The 23,160-nt window shown below is 36.1% G+C and overlaps 1 long non-coding RNA gene and 1 pseudogene across 12 annotated transcripts in view; one reads left to right on the top strand and one right to left on the bottom strand.

Annotated features, from left to right (window-relative positions):
* Positions 1 to 23,160, top strand: part of LOC143691604 (uncharacterized) — a 228,276-nt gene that overhangs the window by 178,159 nt on the left and 26,957 nt on the right. For 8 of the 12 annotated variants that reach the window (XR_013179597.1, XR_013179602.1, XR_013179600.1 and 5 more), the window contains 2 exons: positions 1,428 to 1,472; positions 4,958 to 7,640. The exons of 1 other annotated variant lie outside the window; for it this stretch is intronic. This is a non-coding gene — a long non-coding RNA (uncharacterized LOC143691604). Of the gene's footprint in view, positions 1 to 1,427; positions 1,473 to 4,957; positions 7,641 to 21,274; positions 21,374 to 23,160 lie in introns of those variants that run through there. 3 more of the 12 variants (XR_013179604.1, XR_013179598.1, XR_013179596.1) reach the window with 2 other exon arrangements.
* LOC143643015 (U6 spliceosomal RNA) lies at positions 17,957 to 18,052 on the bottom strand (annotated as a pseudogene).

The following is a 23,160-nucleotide window of genomic DNA, read 5'->3' as shown; positions in this document are numbered from 1 at the left end:
TTTGTGATATGTTAACTGACACAATAGTGGATGCATATTAATGAAAGTCATGTGTCTACTCAACCCATGAAACCAGTAATATAAGATGGCCCAGTGCTATCAAGAAACTGCTTTGCACTTGCCCACTGACATAGAATTTGATGGCTGCTGCTGATGCAAAAATGCGATCAATAATATACCACAGTGATTTTTCCATTTTAGAAAACGTATATAACTTTTGATCAATGTTAGTTGTATCAAATATCAAAGGTATGTCAGTTCACGGACCTAAACATGGACTGTTAGTAACCAGCCCCTAAACATTTATACTTCCTGATTTAAATTTTAATGATTTTCCTCTTAGCTTCTTATTACCAGCTATTTTATTTAACATAATGAATGGCTTCTTTTAGGATGACTCTTTTTTTTCAGAACACATGTAACATTGAGATTCTCTCTTCTGGCAGTTGCCGCTGTGATTTTAATTGGATTCATGTCATTGTGATCCTAATGAAAATCATATAACTGTTTAAGCATAAAGGCAGCTTAGAGATAAACTAGTCACAAAGTCTCAAATTGACAGGCCCCAGGCTGAATCTGGCCCCAGTCATATGTGGTTTGTTCTCCATAGTGATGCCCCAAATAGAGTTCGTAGAATTTTTAAAATTGATTACCTACATTTTTATAATGATGGATTACTAATAAAAAATCTACATATTGGGCTTCTGTATATAATTTGGAACATTTAAGCAGCGCTGAGTCTGCATCCTGAGACTTACCTGAACAGTGAGTGCTGCTTGTAGAAAGAACTGAGCTCTCTAGTGTGACATTGTACCTGTGTTCCCTGATGGTTGCGCCATATTGTGGTTGGTAGTTGGCATTCATCATTGCGTGTGGGCTCTTATTTTCTTATGATAGAGTTAAGGAAAAAAGAAATATTTCTGATTCTGTCAGAAATGGTAAAACAAAATATATCCTGAGAGGGCTTCATATTTTAAAAAATGAAGAGAGCAAGTTTCTTTGTGGAAATAAAGAATGTGCCTTTTTTGGTTAATATGAAAATGATGCGTGTCAGCTTAATGTTCATCTATGTTATTTGCTTGGTCCCGTAAGCATTGGAGACCAATTATCTTGTCTTATATTGAAGATTTGGACACAGAGATTAAAAAAAGGTTAAATGGCTTCTTCAGGGTTTATGCTTTTAGGCCAGAACTAGAACAAAAGTTTCCTCACTTTTAGTAGAGCAGGTGGCATGTAGGAGATAATACATACTTGTTGAATGAGTTCATGAGATGAAATATTTAAAAATTATTTTGATTTTATGTAATATTTTAAGGAAAAGGAGAGAAATGAAAACAAGGGATTAAAGAAGTTAATATAGATTCAAAATGGGCATAGAATTTGGAGGGTGCAAGCATTTCATAGCCACTTATTCTTTCCTCTTACAGGGTATTTAAACAAGAGGGCCTTTTACTGCATATTGTGACTGCCAGGTATGTGTTCTGTCCAAACTTTCACAGAATTTTGCTAGAATGCACCTCAAATTAAAATGTTCTTCTAGAAAAATAATTTTTACAGAGGTGCTCTCTCTTTCTTTCTCTCTCTCACACACACACACACAAACAAAGGCTCACAAAAAGAGCTAGGGAAGCCTCTGTACATGTGGAGTTTTTATGACAGTGTATGTTCTCAATATTTCATGTTATACCCAAGATATTCTATTGCTTCTCTGATAATTATTATTTTATTTCATAGGAAAAGATTCCACATCCAATATACTTAAAATGACTCAATCTTCATTGTCAGAAAATTGTTTCCCATGTTTAACCTAGATGCTGCATAAGTACATTTATAATCATTTCCTCGGTTACTTGTTTTTAACCAAAAACAGCTGATCATTATCTTCAATAGAAAATAATTTTTAAAAAATTTAAATACTCTTATTTTGTCTGTAGTTTATTCATCTCAGTTTTATATAAGCATTTCATTCATAAGGCCTGTGCATGTCATAGTGATTCCAATGGCGCTTTGCCCCAGGCAAACCTAGAGATCCTAGATCCTGCTGTATTCTTCTGAGCATATACCACAGATTCAGTCCACTCCCTCTTCTTTGCCCTGGTGAAAGGCCCAAAGGCACCGATGACCCTGAATGGGAGGCACTTCACAGTGCTGAGGTGGTCATTTATTTGTGCATGCATTTGTTTTTAAGGCTGCAAGGAGACAGTGCATCATGATGGGTAAGAGTTCAGGAGTTAGATAATCTGCTTTGGTTTGCATTCCTCTTCCGTTGCTTAATTAAATTTGAGAAAATTAAATTCCCTAAGCCCCTTTTTTTTTTTCATTTTCATGGGAATAATTACAATAGTGATGCACACTGTCTTAAGTTGATTCCCTGGAAAATACAATCTTTGTCTGCAGAGTGTTTGGGGAGGAATGTCCTGGGATCGATACCTTTGGAAGAATGTGGGAAGCTGAATGGGTAGAGGGAGGAATTGAACTGCAATGCAGCCACAGAAAAGGTCTCACTGATCCCATCGAGAGCTCCAGAGCTGGGATGGCCTTTAGAGTGGACCCACTTTGAAGCAAGGGAGTCAGCCTTTAAACCTGTGCATGAGCCAGTCAGAGAAGGAAGCCTGGCCTTGGTGGGGTGACTCAACAGAAGAGGGCAATGCCTGTAGAGTGATCCAGCCACCAACACAGCTGGGAGCCAGAGAAATGAGAGCTTCAGCTGAAGAGAGAGCATAGGCAGTGTGCCATGTGCCACCACACCCGCCTTGTGTGGTTCTGTGAGGATTAAATGAGATGATTCATAAACATTATTTCACACAGTGCCTGGCACATAGTTCACTATGAATATCACCCAGTAGACAGTTATTCAGTACACACTATTTGGTGGGTACTAAAGAAGACACTGAGAACAGTGAGCAAAGTACAAAGATAATGAATGGAGCCTCCCTGGAAGAGATCACAGTGGAATGTGGAAAAAGTAAACTAGAGACCACACAAAGTCTAACATTCCTGATCATTGCATGACCCCTCTACAATATTCTCCAATTATAAGACATATCAAGAGATATACACATGAAAGAACCTGATATATCATGGAATATGAGTACATATCAAAATGTATGGCAGAGTCCCTAATAGTTGAGGAAGATCAAGGATGGGAGAGGCCAGTGGTGCTGGAGGAGTCAGGAGGGCTTTGCCAAGGAACAGAATTGACCTGCACATTATGAGATGCATAGACTTCAGATGGAGGAGAAGGAGGGAACCCTTAGGCTGAAGAAAAGTGTCTGTGGGTAGTGTGGGAACCAGTTGGACAGCGATGGAGATTTCGCATTGACATGTGATACTAAATGAACTTCTACTAATAGATAAAATCAGATTAGTTCTGTGAAAGATTGGGGTATTTATTCCTGATTCTATAAGCACTTTTTTAGGATTTTTAGATGACATGAATGAAACTCTGCTCCAGGAAGATTAAATTTGTCTAAAAAGATGAATTATAAAGGGCAACAATATTTACGGAGAGCCTCCCAATAACCTTCACAATGTCTTCTACTTGTTTAAGTAATTTGGAGATACTGAAGTTGGGTCTCGAGGCTGGAATTGAACATCCAGATATCAGATGTTTGTGAGGCAGTTTTAGCAGAAAGGTTCTTTGTACAGAAGAAAAAGTATAGCTTTGGATGGAGACTGATAAGTGGGAGCTCAAGGTGTGGTTCCACCATATATATGACCTTGAACAAGCTTTACCACTTCCCTCAACTTTGATATTTTTATCTGTAAGTTGAAGCCAATAATTCCTACCTTATAGCTTCTTGAGGAAAAAATGATAACTTAAATGTAAAATGCATGGAAGTTGCCTGCTAGGCTTATATAAGATATTCAATAAATGGCCTTATGGCATTATTATTATTATCAATATTTATATTATATCCATGTCAGGAGCCTCCCCCCATTTAACTTATGTTTTTCATTTGTCTAGTATACCAGTAATTCACAGAGCTTGATGTAAAATAAAGTAATTAAGGGCTTTCCCATCCTTTCTCTTAAGACTACTGGAAAGAATAAAGTTGAGCTAACTGGTACCTTCTGTTGCTAGATGGAAGTGCCTTGATGAGAGACAACTGGTAGGATGTGCCATCCCTTAAATTTCAAGTTCATGTTGATTATTACACCTTTAGAGCTTTCATTCCTTCAGGTCCTGAGGTGTTTTCTAGGGCAGCTATTAACTTTATACTTCTCTGATGGATGCTCACACTAGATATTTTTTTCTGACTGCTCCCTCATTTTCACCTCAATAATAATGCCTTGTTCTGACAGGAGTAGAGTCTAGTGGTCAGGGGCAGATCTGCAGGTCAGGAGCAGGTCAAAGCTGTGCTATCCAATATACATGGCTATCAAAATTTACATTAATTAAATTAAATAAAGAATAAAAACCTCAGTTGCTCAGTTGCACTGATCATGTTTCAAATGTTCAATTTCAACATGTGCCTAGTGATTACTATACTGAGCAGTTCAGATATAGAACATTTAGATTATCACAGAGAGTTCTTTTGGATAGCACTGCTTTAGAGCCAAAATGACTGGAATCAAATGATATCTTTAGCACTTTCTGCCTGACTCTGTGAAATAATTTTATCTTTCTGTGCCTTGTTTTTATCTTCAATGAAATGGGAATAATAAAAATAAACTTAATAGGGTCATTTATGAGAATTAGATGAGCTGATATATATTATATATTTTAGGTCAACCCCTGGTATATGGTGTCTTCTCAATAATTGTTAGGTATTATTATTCCTTAAGATCCTTATCAGGAAATATTTGCTTTAGAAAGGAAACAGGATATGTAGATGAAGGGGGAGTAGCTGAGAATAGTTGCCCTTTGTCTGTGCTCTCAAGGTCCATACAAATAATTGTCATGGCATCATATGATATTATACTTCTCTGTTTCTGTGTCTGTTTTCTTTACTAGACTCCAAGCTTTGGAAATTCAAGTCCCAGAATCTTACTCATCTTCTCACACCTAGCACCAATCATGGAGCCCTGGGCACAGTTGACACACAATAAATCTCATTTTCAGCAGAGTTGAACTAACCTAAGTGCTTAAGAGCTGACAGGTTTTTCTTATTTGTTAATATTTTCATTGGAATATCAGAATTGGAATCTTGTTCATTTCACCTTTTTTTTTTTTTTTTTCATGGGAAGGCTCCAGGAATCAAACTTGGGTCTCTAGCATGGCAGGTGAGAATTCTGCCACTAAGCCACCATTGCACCACCCAATTTCACCATATTTTTAAACCATATAAAGAAAAGGAACTTAAAATTAGATTTAAGGACAATGGGTAAAAGTATTTAAAATCAAGAATGGATAGGAATATCCAGGATGGATTACCACTTCATGTTGTGAAGGAAGAGGGAGGAGGTTTGTGTAGTAGGTTGAATTATGTATCCCAGAAAAACATTGTTCTAAATCTTATTCCCATTCCTGTGGCTGTGAATCCATTGTAAAGAGGACCTTTGGAAGATGTTATCACCAGTTAAGGTGTGGCCAATTGAACTAGAATGAACTTTGATCCCATTACTGGAGGCTTCATAACAGAGAGAAAGCTATGGAGAGGAGCCAGAAGCCAGAATTTAACAAAAGCAGAAGAAAAAAGGAGCCAACATACCAAGTGATGGAGAAAGCCAAGGAACCCAAGGATTGCTGGCAAGAACAATAGCAAGCCCCAGGAGGGAGAAAGCCTTCTAGCCTCTGAAACTGTGAGACAATACTTTTCTGTTGTTTAAGCCAACCCGCTGTGTGGTATTTGTCGTAATAGCCTGGGAATCTAAGATAGGAAAAAAAGATGGAAAGAAGAGAGGAAATAGAGTTGATAAGCCCTGTGATGAAAGCTCAAAGACAAATTTTCCCTACTTCAGCATTTTCCCGTGGGAAGGTCTTGTAGCCCTGAATGTAATTATCTTGGCTAGAATGCTAGATTTAGAGTAAACAGAATCTGAGTGTGTCAACAAATTATTTAATTAAGTAGAGTAGGTGGCAATGTGAAAGCAAAATTATACATGCAATAGGATAATGTGATTGAAAGCTTCAGCTGTGATAGAATAGAGAGGGTAAGATATGAAAGAAAAATTATACAGTTCTGATGACCAGACCAAGGACTTGGTTAACGGATGTAAAAAATGAAGCAAGAAATAAGGTAAGGAAAATAGAAATGTGTTATTCAAGAAAACATTTCTTGAATTTAAAACATAAATTTAAAAGCAATTGAGATTAAGCCATCATTTTAGATGCACTGAATGATCATAGGGAATACCAAAAAGAGACACTAAAAAGGGTTTCAGGATATGTACCATCAGCATAAAAGTGGCAGTTACAATTAAATGTGGAAGTAAAATGACTAAGAAGTATAAAAGCTGGAAATGAACAGATGGCCAAGCATTCAGCTTGCTAGGGTGCTAAAACTGGATATATTTTATATTTCATTCCAAGTTAACAAATATTAGGTCATTAAAATGCATGAAACATGGTGCGTATCTCATCTTGCCATGTTTTTATTACCAACTTAGAATAAGGCTGCATGTAATGTATGCAAATGCATCAGTCTAGGCAAATGCTGAGTCAGGGGAGATCAGGAAGGTCAGCTGGATTTCTATTTTCTTTAGAGGAGCCTGGTCAAATGTATCCTAAGCATCCTTTGTCAATATTTCTAAGTGGTAACTCACTTCCAACAAGATTGTGAGGAAGATTTGATTGCCACTCTATTTAAAGGTGGCAGTGGCCAAATCTCAGAGCCTGTTTTGTTTCCAGGATTTGCATTAAATTTAGGAAGTCAGTAGAATGTTTGCTCTATACATGGAAGGTATTTTTATGGGACTTTAATATGTCATTTACCCTAAGCAATCATTAGTACAAGGTTAGCTGCAATAGGATCAATAGGCTATTGATAAAACTCGACTGTCATTAAGAGATTTGTTTTCCATACATTTTCTCTTGAGCCTGTAGGTTTTCTGCATAGACTAACTGTGGTAGTTAGATTCAGTTGTCAACTTGGCCAGGTGAAGGTACCTAGTTCTGTTGCTGTGGACATGAGCCAAAGGCTTGTGAACCTCATCTATTGCTCATTACATCTGCAGTCGGCTAGGAGGCGTGCCTGCTGTGATGATGTTTTATTTAATTGGCTGGTGCTTAAATGAGAGACTCAATGTAGCACAGACCAAGCAGCTCAGCATACCTCATCTCAGCACTCACAGCTCAGCCCAGGCCTTGGGAGATGCAGAAAGCAATCACCCTGGGGAAAGTTGTTGGAACCCAAAGGCCTGGAGAGAAGGCCAGCAGAGACCATCCTGTGCCTTCCTGCGTAAGAAAGACCCTCAGTTGAAAGTTAATTGCCTTTCCTATGAAGAACTAACTAAATAAATCCCCTTTTATTAAAAGCCAATCTGTCTCTGGTGTGTTGCATTCTGGCAGCTAGCAAACTAGAACACTGACCGAGGCTACATGAAGAGAACACAGTTTTTATTGCTTTCCCAACATGTTATGGGATCAGAGTATGGTTGGACTTAATGTATCTCCCTCTGATTTCTTCTATTTGACCTCATTTCATGTCTAGAGTCCTGTAACCAGATTGTGACTCTGATTCCCCAGTGGAAAACTGATCAAGTTTTTTTTTGCATAGCTGGGAGATATCACATGTGTTCTAGACCTCAAATTCTCTTCCTTGTCTTCAGAATACATAGTAATACATTCCTGAAAATGGGGAAGAGAAATTTCTTCTTTCCCACTTTTCTGTTAATCTTTACTTGAACAAAGTTTACACTACATTCATTCATCAGCCAGCCACTTAAGCTATATTTTTGAGTGCCTACTATGGGCTAGGTATGCTACCAGGAGCTAGGAATAAAATGACTTTATGTTTAAAAAATAGATGTCTTTTATGTTAAAAAAAAACAGCTCTCTTACTGCCTGTGTTTATTTTGACATAATATAAATGCAGTATAGGAAAATATCCAAGCCTAACATCTTCAGAAGCTGTAGCTGCACATCTAAAGAAATACCAAGAGGATGGGTGCTGTTCCTTCTTTCCATCTTCTAACCTGCTCCAAGTTATGTCCTGGAAAATGCTATAGATAAAAGGGAGGGTCTGTGAGCAACATCTCTCTGCTCTCAGGCTCAGGGATTACAAAGAGGACATTTAGCCTCTTCTGTGTACCATCACCTGGAAGGAACATATTCTTTGACCAAAGAGGATGAAACAAAAATATGTGTGTGTATATATTGAATAATTACAATTATACAACTGTATAATTGCACAATTATACAACTGTATAATTGCACAATTATACAACTGTATAATTGCGCAATTATACAATTGCATGGGCAAGGATGCCCATGCTCTATATATGGGCATCCTTGAAGGTACATGCATATGTAAATGTATATATATATATTCTATGCTATATTTATAATTCACCTATATACAAACATAATATTTTCTATGAGATAATTTTTTGATATGGTTAAGGCAGCCCTCACTATAGGTATGGACTCGAATCATTGTGTGTGTGTGTGTGTGTGTGTGTGTGTGTATGTGTGCATGCATATACATGGGCCTATGTATTTATGTTGGGTTAGGTATGGAAGCTAGGGGAGGATGGAGAGACCATGAGAAGGAATACAGAGCACAGAAACAAAATTATTTGGTGTATGCTATCATGATTAATTAATGAATATGGACAACCCAATATCAAAACTACTAGTGATTGTAGAAGAAGAGATGGAATGGAAAGAGATGGTGGCTAGAGGAAGGGATAGAGGAAAATATTAGTAGCATATACTGCTATTACATTTAATATATAACACTATGTATTTATCTATAATGATATATGTGAACACATATGCAGATAACATATACATAAATTATATACCAATAGGAAATGGAAATGCACTCTGCATTTCCAAATTTTAGATACTGACAGTAAATTTTCATGTAGCAGAGTTAGGTACCTTATTTATAAATATAACTGTATATCAAAAGTAATGTCATAAGTTATCTATATGAAATTTGCTATAAAAAATGAGTACAGTTTAAAAGTAATGAAATATGCATATCATTTACAGCTATACCTGCCTGTTGATTACATGATTTTCTAAATGCCAATAATTTTTCAATATTCATCTAAAATATTCTGATTGAATGAGGAGATAAACAACTCTGCTATTAGAACATGAAAGGAATATGTACATGTGAAATCATCAGTGTGTACTTAAGAGAATTGCACAAAATGCTCAAGGAAAATTTATGTTAATATCATTTTTAAGAAAATTAAATATTAAATTTTCCAAAAGTAGAATATTATTATATTATAAATATGTAGCATTCTAAAAGTAACACTGAAAACATTTAGTATTTCTCTTTACAATAAACTCTGTTTAGTGAAAATAGAAAAACATTTTTAAAGTTTTTTGATTGCAAAGTGTTTATATCAGCCGTAACAGTTTCAGCAAAAAATAAATATAGATATTTTGGTAAAAAGTACACCTGATGTATGCTTTTTCCTCAAAATATGTGTCTAAACTATAACTCACTGTGATTAATTTTATCTGAGGAGGTCAGAGAACTGTAAAATAACTTGACCAAGGTTATTTTTCAGATTAAATGTCAGAAGAGAATTTAAACCTAAGTCTGTCTGACTCCCAAGCCACTTTCCACTGTACTTTGCCACCTTTCATTTGAGATGTTGCCAAATAATTGTGCTACATGCTGGACCTGCAGTTTATTGGCCTGTTGGCATCTGGTTATGGACCCTCACAGGGCTGCTAATGCAGTGGTGGGGGTTGGCCAAGGACCCCTGGCTAAAAGTTCATGTGAGCCTGTTCAGCTGCCCATCAAAATCTGTTTGGATAGCAGTAACCCATCCCAGGGCCTGCATCCTATACAATGCAACTGCCCACAGTATCTCAATATGAGTTAAATTGTGTGAGTAGCCATGGGTGGTATGTTAGAGAGAAAAATCATGGGTGGCATGTTAGAGAAAAAATGTCAAACTAGACATATTGTTAAGAATAATGTTAAGAATATCATATAAATATGAAAGTTTCCAGGAATTGAATGAACATTAGTAAATGTATCTGACTATTTATAATAGCACTAAATATAATGCTACTGAATGCCCCTGCATATGTGTATGTCACTAAAACTTTGACAATTATTTAGAACCAGATTTTTTAATCAAAATAGCTTACTGTAGATGGTAATGATAAGATTATCTATGATCATGGATAGTAATTGAACTAAATGTTATTCTTTGGAAGAATATAAATATGAATATGGCTGTAAATACTCTATTATTGAAAAGGAATTCTTTGATGTCAAGGCCAATTACACAGATTCTGCTGAAGATTTCTTCAAAATGCCCCTTGAAGTTCTGGCTACTTAAGACATGTGTGGATTTTACAATTGCTTAAATGTAGGAATGTTGACAATAGAATGAGCTTTGGAATTATTAGAAATGCACTCCCCCAAGCAGATCATTTTTAGAGAATACAGAGTCCTTTTGAACTTTTCCAACATGGGTGTTTCATGCAGAGAAGGCTGCTGAGAACAAATGCTAGACTTATTAACAATTAGAGAAATTCTAGATAAAAAGCGCTGTAAAAGGACAGAATTTGATGAGACAAAAGACCTTTCAGTGCTCCTAAGGAATTCTTATGGTGGAGTTTTTCCCTGAATTCAACAGCCAGCAAATAAAGCAATAAATGTGAGCATTCCCAACCTTTAGGAAATCCTTGCTGCTGCTAAAAAGAGTCTTCAAGAGAAAACACTATTCAGATGGTGAAGTTGATGGTGGTCTTCTCCCGCAGGGTCCATTCTGGAGAGGTGAGCTCTGTGGCTCATGAACTGCTTGCAGTGGAGTCCTACCCCAGTATTTACATTGAGTGACAGGTCACAGCGCCCATCTGCCCCCACGGCTCAGCCAGGCTCACCTCCTTTTTCAGGGGGATGGGACTCTGCAGCAGACCCAGGGTGACATGGGACTTCAGGCACGTGCTTCTCTTTTCCTCTCTATCTGTTGATTCCTTTAAGCCTAGAGAACTGGGAAATATACCTCTTTCATGCCAGAAGATACTATAGTTCTAGAAAAAGTTTTTCTCCACTAAGGAGTAGATGCTATTTAGGTTGTTATAGGGATGTCCTTTTTTTTCCTGGCAAAGACAATAGAATGCTTGCATATTTTATACAAAAAACATGGCAAAATAAAAGGAAATATATAAATAAAATAAGTAAAGTCTATCTAAAGAATGTATCAAACACAATGTTTCCATTAAGTGCCAAACTTAGCATTTTCTGTAAGGTGCTGAGCTAGTAAAACAAAGTCACCACCAGTGATGGTTGCACAACATTATGAATGCAGTTAACAGCACTGACATGTATATTTGAATGGGTTGTGATTAAAGGGGGAAATGTTAAATTGCATACATGGTAACAGAATAAAAATTTTTTAAAAATCTGTGGAACATACAAACATTAAACCATGGACTTTAATTGTAAAATGATAAAAATGTGTTTTCACCAGTTGTAAACAAATGTCCCACACAATGCAAGGTGTTGTTGGTGGGGTGGTATATAGGAATCCTGTATTTTAAAAATTATTGCTCTGTAAACCCACAACTTCTCTAATAAAAAAAGTAGGTATAGAAAACAAAGTAATCACCAAGAGAACCAATTATTAAGGATACAATTATAGCTAGAGTCTGGGTCCCAAAACCAAATAAACTTTTTCCTTCTCTCAGTAACTTCATTGCTTGGTATTTTCAAGGAAATTTCATATGGTTAACTCTGTTGGGTTGGATTTTTATTTAACCAGGTTTGCCTGTTTGAGAAATTTCATTATGCTAAAACTTTAAGGGATATATCCTATAAGTTATTTAGCTAACCCTGTAAAAGTTTTTTTAAATAAGAGTGAATGGGTGGTTTAGTGGTAGAATGCTTGTCTTTCATGCGGGAGACCTAGGTTCAATTCCTGGACCTCAATGGTTTTTTAAATAATAGAAGAAAAGGCTGGAGAACTTCAAGTGGTTTTGAAAGGATTAATTCACTATTAAAGCTACTCCTCTAGTCACTATCCGTATGTGGTTATCAGACAACTCTTCCTTTCAATGTCTTGCTCACAGTGTAATTGCTCACCTCTTGTGATATATTGTTGGCACAAATAAGATCTCTGTTTCCTAAGGAAAAAATTCTTAAAGCCAAAGCCACCCCTATGAAGGGGTGGTGTGAAACTGCGTTTTCAGAGAAAAACAACATAACACAAAACTTCTTTCTTTAATGAAGCTGTTACTTTGCCCTATTGGGAGAGTTGCCCCAGGTCAACAGGGCTAGAATAGATTAGGTCTGGAAAAGCTGGAAAGAGAGAGAGGCAACTTGGGAAACTCAGTTTCTAGTCCTGAATTCGCCAGTAAATTTCTATGCTACATTAGGCATGCTACTGTACCCCTCTGGGCTTCAATTCCCTTATTTATGGAATGAAGAGGGAGAGGACTTAGCAGCAGCTCTCCAAGGTAGTTAGCAGCCTAAAATCCAAGTCTCAGATTGTGCTTGAAATATCATGAATTTCTAAATCAGAAACATTGTTGAATAACAATTGAAAATAGCTTTCACATCCTCATGTAAATAGATTTAGGATTATATAATGGGCATTTTTTTTTCTCTTGCTAATTTCTAAATAATCATGAATTGAAGAAAATTTGAATACACTTTTAATTCTAAGAAGGAGAATATAGTTTTAGGATGGTTCAAGCAGATTCTGTATTAAAGGCATAAAGTCACTTTTATTAAATTCAATTAAATACAATTTTAAGTAGCATATTGTATTTCCAAGTAACTAATTGTCCTGCAGGGTTTTATAAAATATTCCTGAAATTTATCCAAGAAAAAGTCTTATTTGAAATTGGTGAGTCTATCTCTTAATGACTTTTCTCCTTTTTTTCTTTCAAATCAAGTAATTGGATTAAATTAATTCATCAATTAATTCTGCCTTTTTCTGAGTGCGTATTAACTACAAATCACTGTGCTAGGAACTGTACAGATTAGAGAAATAAATAAGACTTGGTTCCTTCCCAGAAACTTCCAATCAAGTATAGAATTCAGACATTGAGAGAATTGACAATGATATATCAGTTACTTCCATATTATCTTTTCGTTTAGTTTGTTTTGTATTTTTCTTTCCCAAATTACCGTATCTCAAGGAGGGGAGAAGAAACACATACCATTTTTGTTAGACAACAGTTATACGGGGAAATACAACTAGTGAGAAAGTTTTTGTTGTGCAGAGAGGAGCTGTAGTGGTCTTTTGTCTGATGATGCTAACACTGCTGGAGTGCAAACCATGCCACTTTTGAAACACAACTTGCCGTAATTCATAGGCATTAGGGTGTGCCTGACACTCATGTCAGCATGGCTTTCAAGACTGTTATTTGGCTTCACAAAGCAACTTAGGAGGACATTTGTGGAGGTAGGGGGAGCATTGCTATCTCCTTCTCTAGTGACTTCACTGTGAGCCTTCTGTTCATGCACACACAGACCGGGGCCATGGGAAGTATCAGAGGGTGGGGGTTCTTGGAAGCTGCACCACTGGACAGGAATTGTTTTGCTGTGTCAGTGGAGGTGTGGACAAACAGCCCCCTAGTCTAGGATTTCCCTGCTCCCAGGTTTTTCATGCCCACATGAGGCAGAAATTAGGAACTTGCTGTATTCAACCATGCCCTGGCTATTATCTATACTGAGCAAATGCAATATATGGAGACCACACCTTGTAGTAAGGGACCTGTTCTGCTATTTTGTTTTGTTTTGGGGGTGGGGAGGGTGTGCATTGCAAGAATTGATATCATGGAGTACCTAGTAGGAGAAAGCACGGATGATAGAAAGTGGAGAGTCTCCTGATAGTCGAGAGTTATGTGGAGGTGGAATTGGTCACCCATAAAGTCATCATCAACACAGACAAACAAGAAAGGCATTATGCGTTGGAGACAAGGGAAATTGAGTAACCACTGGGAATTTGAACCGTCATGATTCTGTGATTCTGGGAATTTCCTCTTTTTTTAAGGTCACTAGTGAAGGAGGCTTTGAAGCAGATTAGTGTAGCACAGATTTTCATAAATTCTGTCCCATGTAACATGGGTTCTTGGATATTTTAATTATGACAGCTAAAAATGATTTCTGTGGTAAAGCAGGTTTATAAAATGCTAGAAACTAGAACCCACCCTTGGAAACTCATAATGCTTAGTGACTTCCATTTTGACGAAGTCTGTAGTAGAGCAACTTGTTTAAAGTTTAACCCAGTACTTCCCAACATGTTTACTATATTAACACTGCTATCATTCCATAAACTGAATGTTTCAAAGTTTGTAGTTAGAGAAATATTCTGTGGTAATAAGAACTTGACTTTTTGTGTCATATCAGCCTGGGATGCTAGTCTGGCTAAGTCACCATTTAATTGCTTGAGCTTGAGCAAGCATCTTACTGTTTCAAACTTCCAAGTCCTCATCTATAAAATGGTGGAAGTACTTATTCATGCAGGGTCTTATGAGAGTTAAAATAATTCTAGCTTAGTGCCTGGCAAACAGCAAGTGCTCAATAAATGGTAGTAGTGATTTCTACTAGTTACTAATATCAGGAAATATTTTCACTTGAGCACTTGAGCACCTAATCATTCCTCTTGTTTTTTAAACTCCACTTGCTTTTGTCTATTTTTGATGGAGATAGGCAACGGTGTCAATCATTGCCCACTTTTTGCCCAAGGGACGGACAGCCTCAGCAGCTGTGATCTCTAACCCCAATTTCTGGGAGGAGCTTGGCTGAAATCATTCTTCACAGATTGATTCAGAGCTGAGGGACACAATGTTATAAAGAAGTCCTATACAGGATGCTTGAAGGTTGAATATCACTCATTCAAAGACATGTGATATCCTTTCCTTCTTTGTGAACAGCCACAAAATTTTGTTTAATTCCAGTCATTAGGACTAACATTTTAGGATTGTATTGAGTTACATATCTAATATCTCCTCCCACACCCATGCAGTTTATTGTCTGTGTCTTGTGTTTTAAGTATTTGCTGACCTGAATGCAAAATCGGTCCTTCCAACCACCCCATGTTCTGGGTCCCCAGGTGTAATCCCTGAATTTAAGCTATCATCTCCAGTGTGGGGGTTTAGTTGTTACAGGAGCAAAATTGAGGAAGCCCAGTAATGTACATCTTTCAACAATGCTTTTCCTTGCAGACCATGACTTCTTCCTGAAATGATGAGAAGCTTAATAGAAAAAAAATCCACCATCATTATAATGTGGTCAGGAGATGCCTTAAAGTGAATGTCTAATTTGCCAAGGGACTTTTAGTGGTTGATGATTGAAATGCAAATTGAAATATGTCTTTATTTGATGACCAGTGCATGCCCTTGTCATACATAACTTTTTTTTTTGACAAAGGCACTTTCTTTTGAGAAAGCATGATGATTAAGGGGTCAAACGGACCTGGGTTCAAGTGATCTTTTACAAGTTGCCTTATCTGATTCTCAGATTCCTCATCTGTAATGGGGGAAATGATGCTAGGGTTACTGATAAAAGTAAGTGTTAAAAAAAAGGTCCTCCATAGTATTTAATACACTGCAAGTGCTTAATACAACTTAGTTATCATCTTTTACATTTAGTTCTTAATAAATAATTACTTCATTATCACAATATAACTATATATATATGGCATTTTATTAATTATTGTGTGATGATTAATACAAAGAAGAGTTCATTCCTACTAACAGATTATAGTCTGATATAAATGTAATACAGTCATGAGTCATTTCATCTAAACGTAAGGGGAGGAGAATGATTTTCTTAATGTGCTCACAGAATCTTCATATATTAATAAATTCAGGTATTATATATTTCATGACTTTTCCTATCAAGTTTAAATGTAGTTTATACTTAGAGATATCTAGGGAGGGCTATTTTATAAATTTAATTTAAATTTTATACTAGATTCTTTAAAATATTTTATATATGAGATCACATTAGTGATTCTAAAGTTTTGTTATCTCCAGACTCCTTTTGAAATTTCTTATATACTCCCTTAGGGATAAACTGATATTTTTTTAATAAAAGGAGTTATGAGTAAATGAAGTATGATGATCTCTAGATGGCAAAGTATATGGGCATGTCTTTGCATTGTTTTTTCAGAAGAGAAATTTAACAACAATATCCAGGAGAGGGAAATGTTGATATTGGTAACAATCCAGATATAAGGTTATCAGCTGACAGTGAGGAAAAGTGGAAAATTGCTGATGGCAGATTTTTAGAAAGGAGTTACAAGGATGGATTTTCCTACCACTGCTTCTGTCAAATAGTTCTTTGGATTGTCATAGCTCTGGGCTTTCACATAGTTTGAGAGACACATATATCTTATGTCAACTCCATTTTTTTCATCATTTCTAAAATTAAAAAAATGAAGACAAATGATCCAAAATTATTTTAATTTTTCGGTAAACCAAAATAGAAATGGAGATGTGAATATACTTTTGACTTTACTGATTTCCCTTGTAGCATGATTTGTATAGACATCAGAAAGGAATTTGGAAAGAATTGTGGTATGTGGGGTCACTTAAATAATGAACTTTGAAAATAATCTCTTAGCCTATTATTGGTCCACTTATTTTCATATTATAAGCTATACAGAAAATCTAACTTTCAATATCTCAGAATGAATTCTGCCCAAGATTCATATACCCAGCACAGGGAAATTACTTCACTCCAATCCTTCCAAACCATCTAAAATTTTCCTCATGGTAGTGAACTCACATACTGTCCAATCTAGTATTAGAACCTATGGTTTCAGCCAAAAACCATAGGTTGATTCTGATTTACACATTAGAACAATTATGTCACTTAGTGCTTTCTCATGCAAACAATATTCTGAGTAGACTCATATCTTTTGGGTCTTTCTCAGAAGTTCTTTTTAATCAGGAGAGATTTAATATAGCTGGTTTTACTGCAAAGATTAATCAAGTTATTTCATTTTCCTATAAGTTAATATAGAAAAGCTAAATGTTTCAAACTTTGCTTTTCTAACTATAGTATACAATAAAAATAAAAATTTCAGTAAGTGCTTTAGTAATATCAGGTGAGAATGTGGAGCAACTGGAACTCTCATTCTCTGCTGCTGTAAGGTTAAATTGATAGAACCACTTCAGAAAACCATTTTCAGTGTGTATCAAAGCTGAATAAACATGACACAACAAATATATTTAAGAATACACATAGGTATTCATGGAAGGACATGCATAGGAATGTTCATATTAGCACTAACCATAATAACCAGAAACTGGAAACTATTCAAGTGCATATCAATATTAGAATGGACAAGGAAATAGATATATATTTATATACTTAAGTACTACACAGAAACAAGAATGCACAAACTGCAACTACACATAGCAATATGGAGGAAGTCCAGAAACATAATGTTGAGCAAAGGAAGTAGATGTACCATATAATCCATCCAAAATGTACAATCAGTGACTCTTGGTATATTCACATATTTATGCATTCACAACCACAATCAATTTGAGAATGTTCTCATGACTCCCCCCCCAAAAAATCTATGCCTTCCACTCCCCCAATTATTGACGCTTAGCTTTGGTATAGTACCTTTGTTACAATTGATGAAAGACTATTACAATGCTACTGTTAACTATCATCCTTACTTGTATTAATTGCATTTTCCCCATATACCACCCTATTATTAACACCTGGTAGTAGGGTATACATTTGTTCTAGTTCATGTACAAACTTTCCTTATTTGTACAATTAACTACAATCATCATCCATAACAGGTTTTCCTGTGTCTAGCTTTCCTTCTAGTGATGCACATGTCCCTAGACTTCCCCTTTCAACCATACACTCAGCTTTCTTAATTATACTTACAGAAAAATATGGAAGAAATTTGCATATCATCCTTGTGCAAGGGCCATGCCTATATTCCCTGTATCATTCCAATTTTAGTAAATGTGCTGCTGAAGCAAGAACTCAAGCATTTTATTTTTATAATTCATTTTCATTTGATCTTATACAGTTAACATGCAACTAATTACTCTATGGTTTGCATTTATGCACACCTTTCTCTGTTTTAGAATTTGAATCCTGTACAGTCATACACACACATATATAAACATGCATTTTACCTGAGAAGTAGCTTATTTTTTATTTTCCTAAGTATATTATGATATTTCCCATAATTTTGGACTGTAACCCATTCTAACACTAAAGATCAGTGCAGTGCTGTGGATCATGGAAAGACAAATGTTGTAGGAAAAATACATGTTTTCTTTCTGATTTCATAGAATTTGTCATTTATATAAGCTGCATTTTTCTCAAAAATTGAAAGGCAAAGGATAGCAATTATTCTTTTTCTACATGAAGTTTGGTTGCTAACTAAAGAAAAGCATAATTTTTCTTTTTGGCAGAAGAGATGAAATATAGGAGAAAAGTTTCAAAATTAACATTCTCATCTAGGCCCTTACTATATCACTCTAATCCACTAGATTTGTCATGACTAAATGAGGACTTTCCCACCAAAAAGTAAGAAAAGAACAGTGGAAATTGGGATTGAGATAGGGTTGACCCTATCTCAATGATCTTACTATGATCTTAGAAAACTGGGTTGGGCTCTCCTTCAAGGTTTCTTGCAACAATGATGTGAGAAAAGAGGACATATTGGAAAGGTATTAGTAGAGAGAAAGAATGAAACTAGCATAATAAAAGCTAGAAGAAGGAAGTGAGGGTACTTACCTTTATTAATTAGAAGATCATATATAGTAAACTATTATAGCAGTCATGTTTAGTCTGGAGTGGTAATTGTTATTTCTGGATTTTGAGGTGCTGTTTTATATATGTATAACTTGGTATTTAGAGATATGAACAAAACTGATGAGGTCAGAATTAAGGTCATTAAGAATACAGAAATAAGGAAGACATTGACTGTATTTTAGTACTTCACCTATTCTTTGAGACCAAAAGAAGAAAGTTTCATTTAGTCCAGAACCTAAATTTTCAGTAGCACATAATCTAACTCAACCTGTCTGGATAGATCATTTGAACAATCCAAACACAGGGAGCCCTGAATAAAAAGGAGAGCCTCTAATCCTCAAAGCTTAATGTAATACCTAGATACATCACAAAATGTATTGTGCAGATAATCAAAAAGTATTGACAAAGTCCCTTGAGGGATGGAAGGAACAATATGGAACTATTGAACTTTACCATCAGGAAATCCCCTAATACTGTACCAAACTTTAGGGACACCCAAATCAATAATCCAAGCCCTTGATCTTGAAACTTGCTCTTGTGAAGTTTATATATGTGGCAGAGAAGCTTAGCCTACCTATAGGTATGCCTAAGAGTGACCTCTGGAGGACCTCTTTTGTTGCTCAGATGTGGCTTCTCTCTCTCTCTCTCTAAGCCCAACTCTACAAGTGAAACCATTGCCCTCCTTCCTATATGGGACCTGACATCTAAGGATGTGAATCTCCCTAATGATGTGGGAGATGAACCCCAGGGATGAGCCTGGCCCTGGCACCATGGGATCAACAATGTCATCCTGACAAAAAGGGGGAAAAGAAGTGTAGCAAATAAAATATCAGTGGCTGAGAGAGTTCAAATAGAGTCAGGAAGCTAAGCTACTCTGGAGGTCACTTTTATGCAAGTTTCAGTTAGAGATTGCTACTATCATAACTTGCCAAACCCCAACCCAAACCATTCTTAACAACCCTGAAGGATACCTAAGGCATTATATAAGATTCTACAAAGGTTCCATGCACTCGGTAACTTTCCAGAAACCTACAACCTCCAGATGGGTCCTTGGACCAGATAAGTCCTGAAATGCAGAGGGGCCAGCCTCTCCAGAACATCAACTAGTTCCATCCCCCATCCCATATTATTGACAGCCCCTTCCAACATGAAAAACTTAGAATGGCCATAGCCCAAATGCCCCTAAAGAGTGGGAGAAAGATCAAAAGTGATGGTGGAGTTATACAGAGAAGGTCGGGTTAAACAAATGAGTGTGAGTGCTGAATCATTATATTGGTATTTCTTTTAGTCTCCAGTATTTTAGAGCAGCTAGAAATAAAAACCTAAAATTATGGAATTGTAACCCATACCAAATTTTGAATTCTGTTCTATGACTAATTGTTGCAATGTACTTTGAAATTTATTGCAAAATAAACAGCTTATAAGCTGTTTTCTTCTCTTGAGGGTCACTGTCCATTGTTGTTTGATGTTCCATTTTTAAAAATATATATTTTGTTCAATTTTGAAGTTGTTTTAGATAGGTGGGTAAATCCATATCCTATTACTCCATCTTGGTTGGAAGTGAAAAACAGATTTAACTATTTTTAGACTGCTATGACAAGTAGAACTTCAAAGGAAAATGGAAACTTAACACTTATTGAGGGTTTAGTTCACATTATCTCAACTGCTATGTGAGATAAATACTGTGGATTCCTTTGTATTCAGACAGAGTCTTGGATAATATATACGAAGACATACAGCCAGTGAGTAGTAGAGCTGAGATTTAAATCTCAATTTTTTGGCAGAATTCAGTATGCTTTCTTTTTTAAAAAAAATATCCTCATACTAGATATTCCATATAGATTTGAAAAACTTGACTCCTTAGAAGTATATTTAGCAGCCCATCACCAAATAGTGTTCTAATGGAGCCTTTGAGAGGAGGGTTGGCTCATGGGAGAATATATAATACATTGTTTTCCTAAATAAGCTTAATATCTTACATTGGTCCCACAGAGAGGATGAGCAAGAGAACACAGTGCATCCCAACCTAGCCTAATAAAAATAACTCAAAACTCATTTCCTACTGATGATGGTTTACTAACACCATCATTATAGTAAAGGCTTGCAAATATCACTTTTCTGTAGAGTTTTCAGCTGAGACTCACATATTGGTATACTAAAGAATTTTTACTCTATGACCAATGTGCATATTTTTGTTAAAATTTAAAAAGTGGCATAACAAATAATTTAGCTGTAAAGCAAGGGAAGAAAATATTAGAATTATGACTGCTCTGAAATAATTTCTGGGTCCAGTTGTTTCTGGATTTATGATCACCTAAGAATGCACACAGTACTTTCACACGGCATGCATAGTGTTTTGACTCTCCGGAATGACCCATTAGTAAGATTAAGCCACAGAGTAACCATAGGATATCAGCATTCTCTCTGCTTTGCCTTAGACTTTATCATGGTATCCAGAAACAGGTTCTTCTCCATCATCTTGCTGCAAAATATTCCACATGGCCCCTTTATTGCCCTCATCTGCTCTTCATATGAAGGTAAGAAAACATTGAGATATTTGGTTGATGTTTTAGTTTGCTAACGCTGTTGGAGTGCAATACACCAGAAATGGATAGGCTTTTACAAAGAGGATTTCTTTAGTTATAAATTTACAGTTTCTCAAAGGAAAGGCAGCAAGCTTTCATCTGGGTTTCTCTGTCAAATGTGAAGGCAGACAGTGATGTCTGCTGGTCTTCACTCCTGGCTCTTGGGTTCAAAGGGCTTTTTCTCGGGGTCTCCCTTCTGCATCTCCAAACATCTGGGTGTGAGCTCCTTCTCTCTCTTCTGTCTCCTCCTTTTAAGCCTCCAGCTAATTAAATTAAATTTAATTGCTCATTGTGGAAGGCACTCCCCTTAGCTGATCACAGACGTAATCAGGCATAGATGAAATTCACATGCTAATGATTTAAGTCCCTGCAACAGCACAACTGGGCACCATCACCTGGCGAAGTTGACACCTGAACTTAACTACTATAGTTGATAGCTTGTACAAATAAATTCTAGTAAATTTTGCCTAGATGAACAAAATCTTCCTTGAAAATTTAAATAAAAGGAAAAAAGATATCTTGTATGGAGTTGAAAATACACTAACTTACACATTCACATTGAGCTGAATGCATTTATATCTGGCACTTGAAAACATGCCACATGGGGGGGAAAGCTGTTAAGCATGGAATTTAGGTCAAGTACAATGTAGAAATGTTCAACATTAGAGTAAAGAAGAGAGTTGGAAATTATTCTTTTTTTCCCCCTATTATTTATTTATTTATTTATTATTTTTTATTAATTAAAAAAATTTTTAAAAATTAACGCAATATTTAGAAATCATTCCATTCTACATATGCAATCAGTAATTCTTAATATCATCACATAGATGTATGATCATCATTTCTTAGCACACTTGCATCGATTCAGGAAAAGAACTAGCAAAACAACAGAAAAAGATATAGAATGATAATTAGAGAAAAAAAATAATAATAATAATAAAAAATAAAAAAGTAAAAAAACACAAACAAACAAAAAAACTATAGCTCAGATGCAGCTTCATTCAGTGTTTTAACAAAATTACATTACAATTAGGTAGTATTGTGCTGTCCATTTTTGAGTTTTTGTATCTAGTCCTGTTGCACAGTCTGTATCCCTTCAGCTCCAATTACCCATTATCTTACCCTGTTTCTAACTCCTGCTGGTCTCTGTTACCAATGACATATTCCAAGTTTATTCTCGAATGTCGGTTCACATCAGTGGGACCATACAGTATTTGTCCTTTAGTTTTTGGCTAGACTCACTCAGCGTAACGTTCTCTAGGTCCATCCAAGTTATTACATGCTTCATAAGTTTATTCTGTCTTAAAGCTGCATAATATTCCATCGTATGTATATACCACAGTTTCTTTAGCCACTCGTCTGTTGATGGACATTTTGACTGCTTCCATCTCTTTGCAATTGTAAATAATGCTGCTATAAACATTGGTGTACAAATGTCCGTTTGTGTCTTTGTCCTTAAGTCCTTTGAGTAGATACCTAGCAATGGTATTGCTGGATCGTATGGCAATTCTATATTCAGTTTTTTGAGGAATCGCCAAACTGCCTTCCACAGTGGTTGCACCATTTGACATTCCCACTAACAGTGGATAAGTGTGCCTCTTTCTCCGCATCCTCTCCAGCACTTGTCATTTTTTGTTTTGTTGATAATGGCCATTCTGGTGGGTGTGAGATGATATCTCATTGTGGTTTTGATTTGCATTTCTCTAATGGCCAGGGACATTGAGCACCTCTTCATGTGC

The sequence above is a fragment of the Tamandua tetradactyla genome, chromosome 7, assembly GCF_023851605.1.
Source record: "Tamandua tetradactyla isolate mTamTet1 chromosome 7, mTamTet1.pri, whole genome shotgun sequence".
NCBI classification, from domain to species: Eukaryota; Metazoa; Chordata; class Mammalia; order Pilosa; family Myrmecophagidae; genus Tamandua; species Tamandua tetradactyla.
Note: the sequence above shows the minus strand (reverse complement) of the source record. Positions and strands in the feature narration are given on the sequence as shown.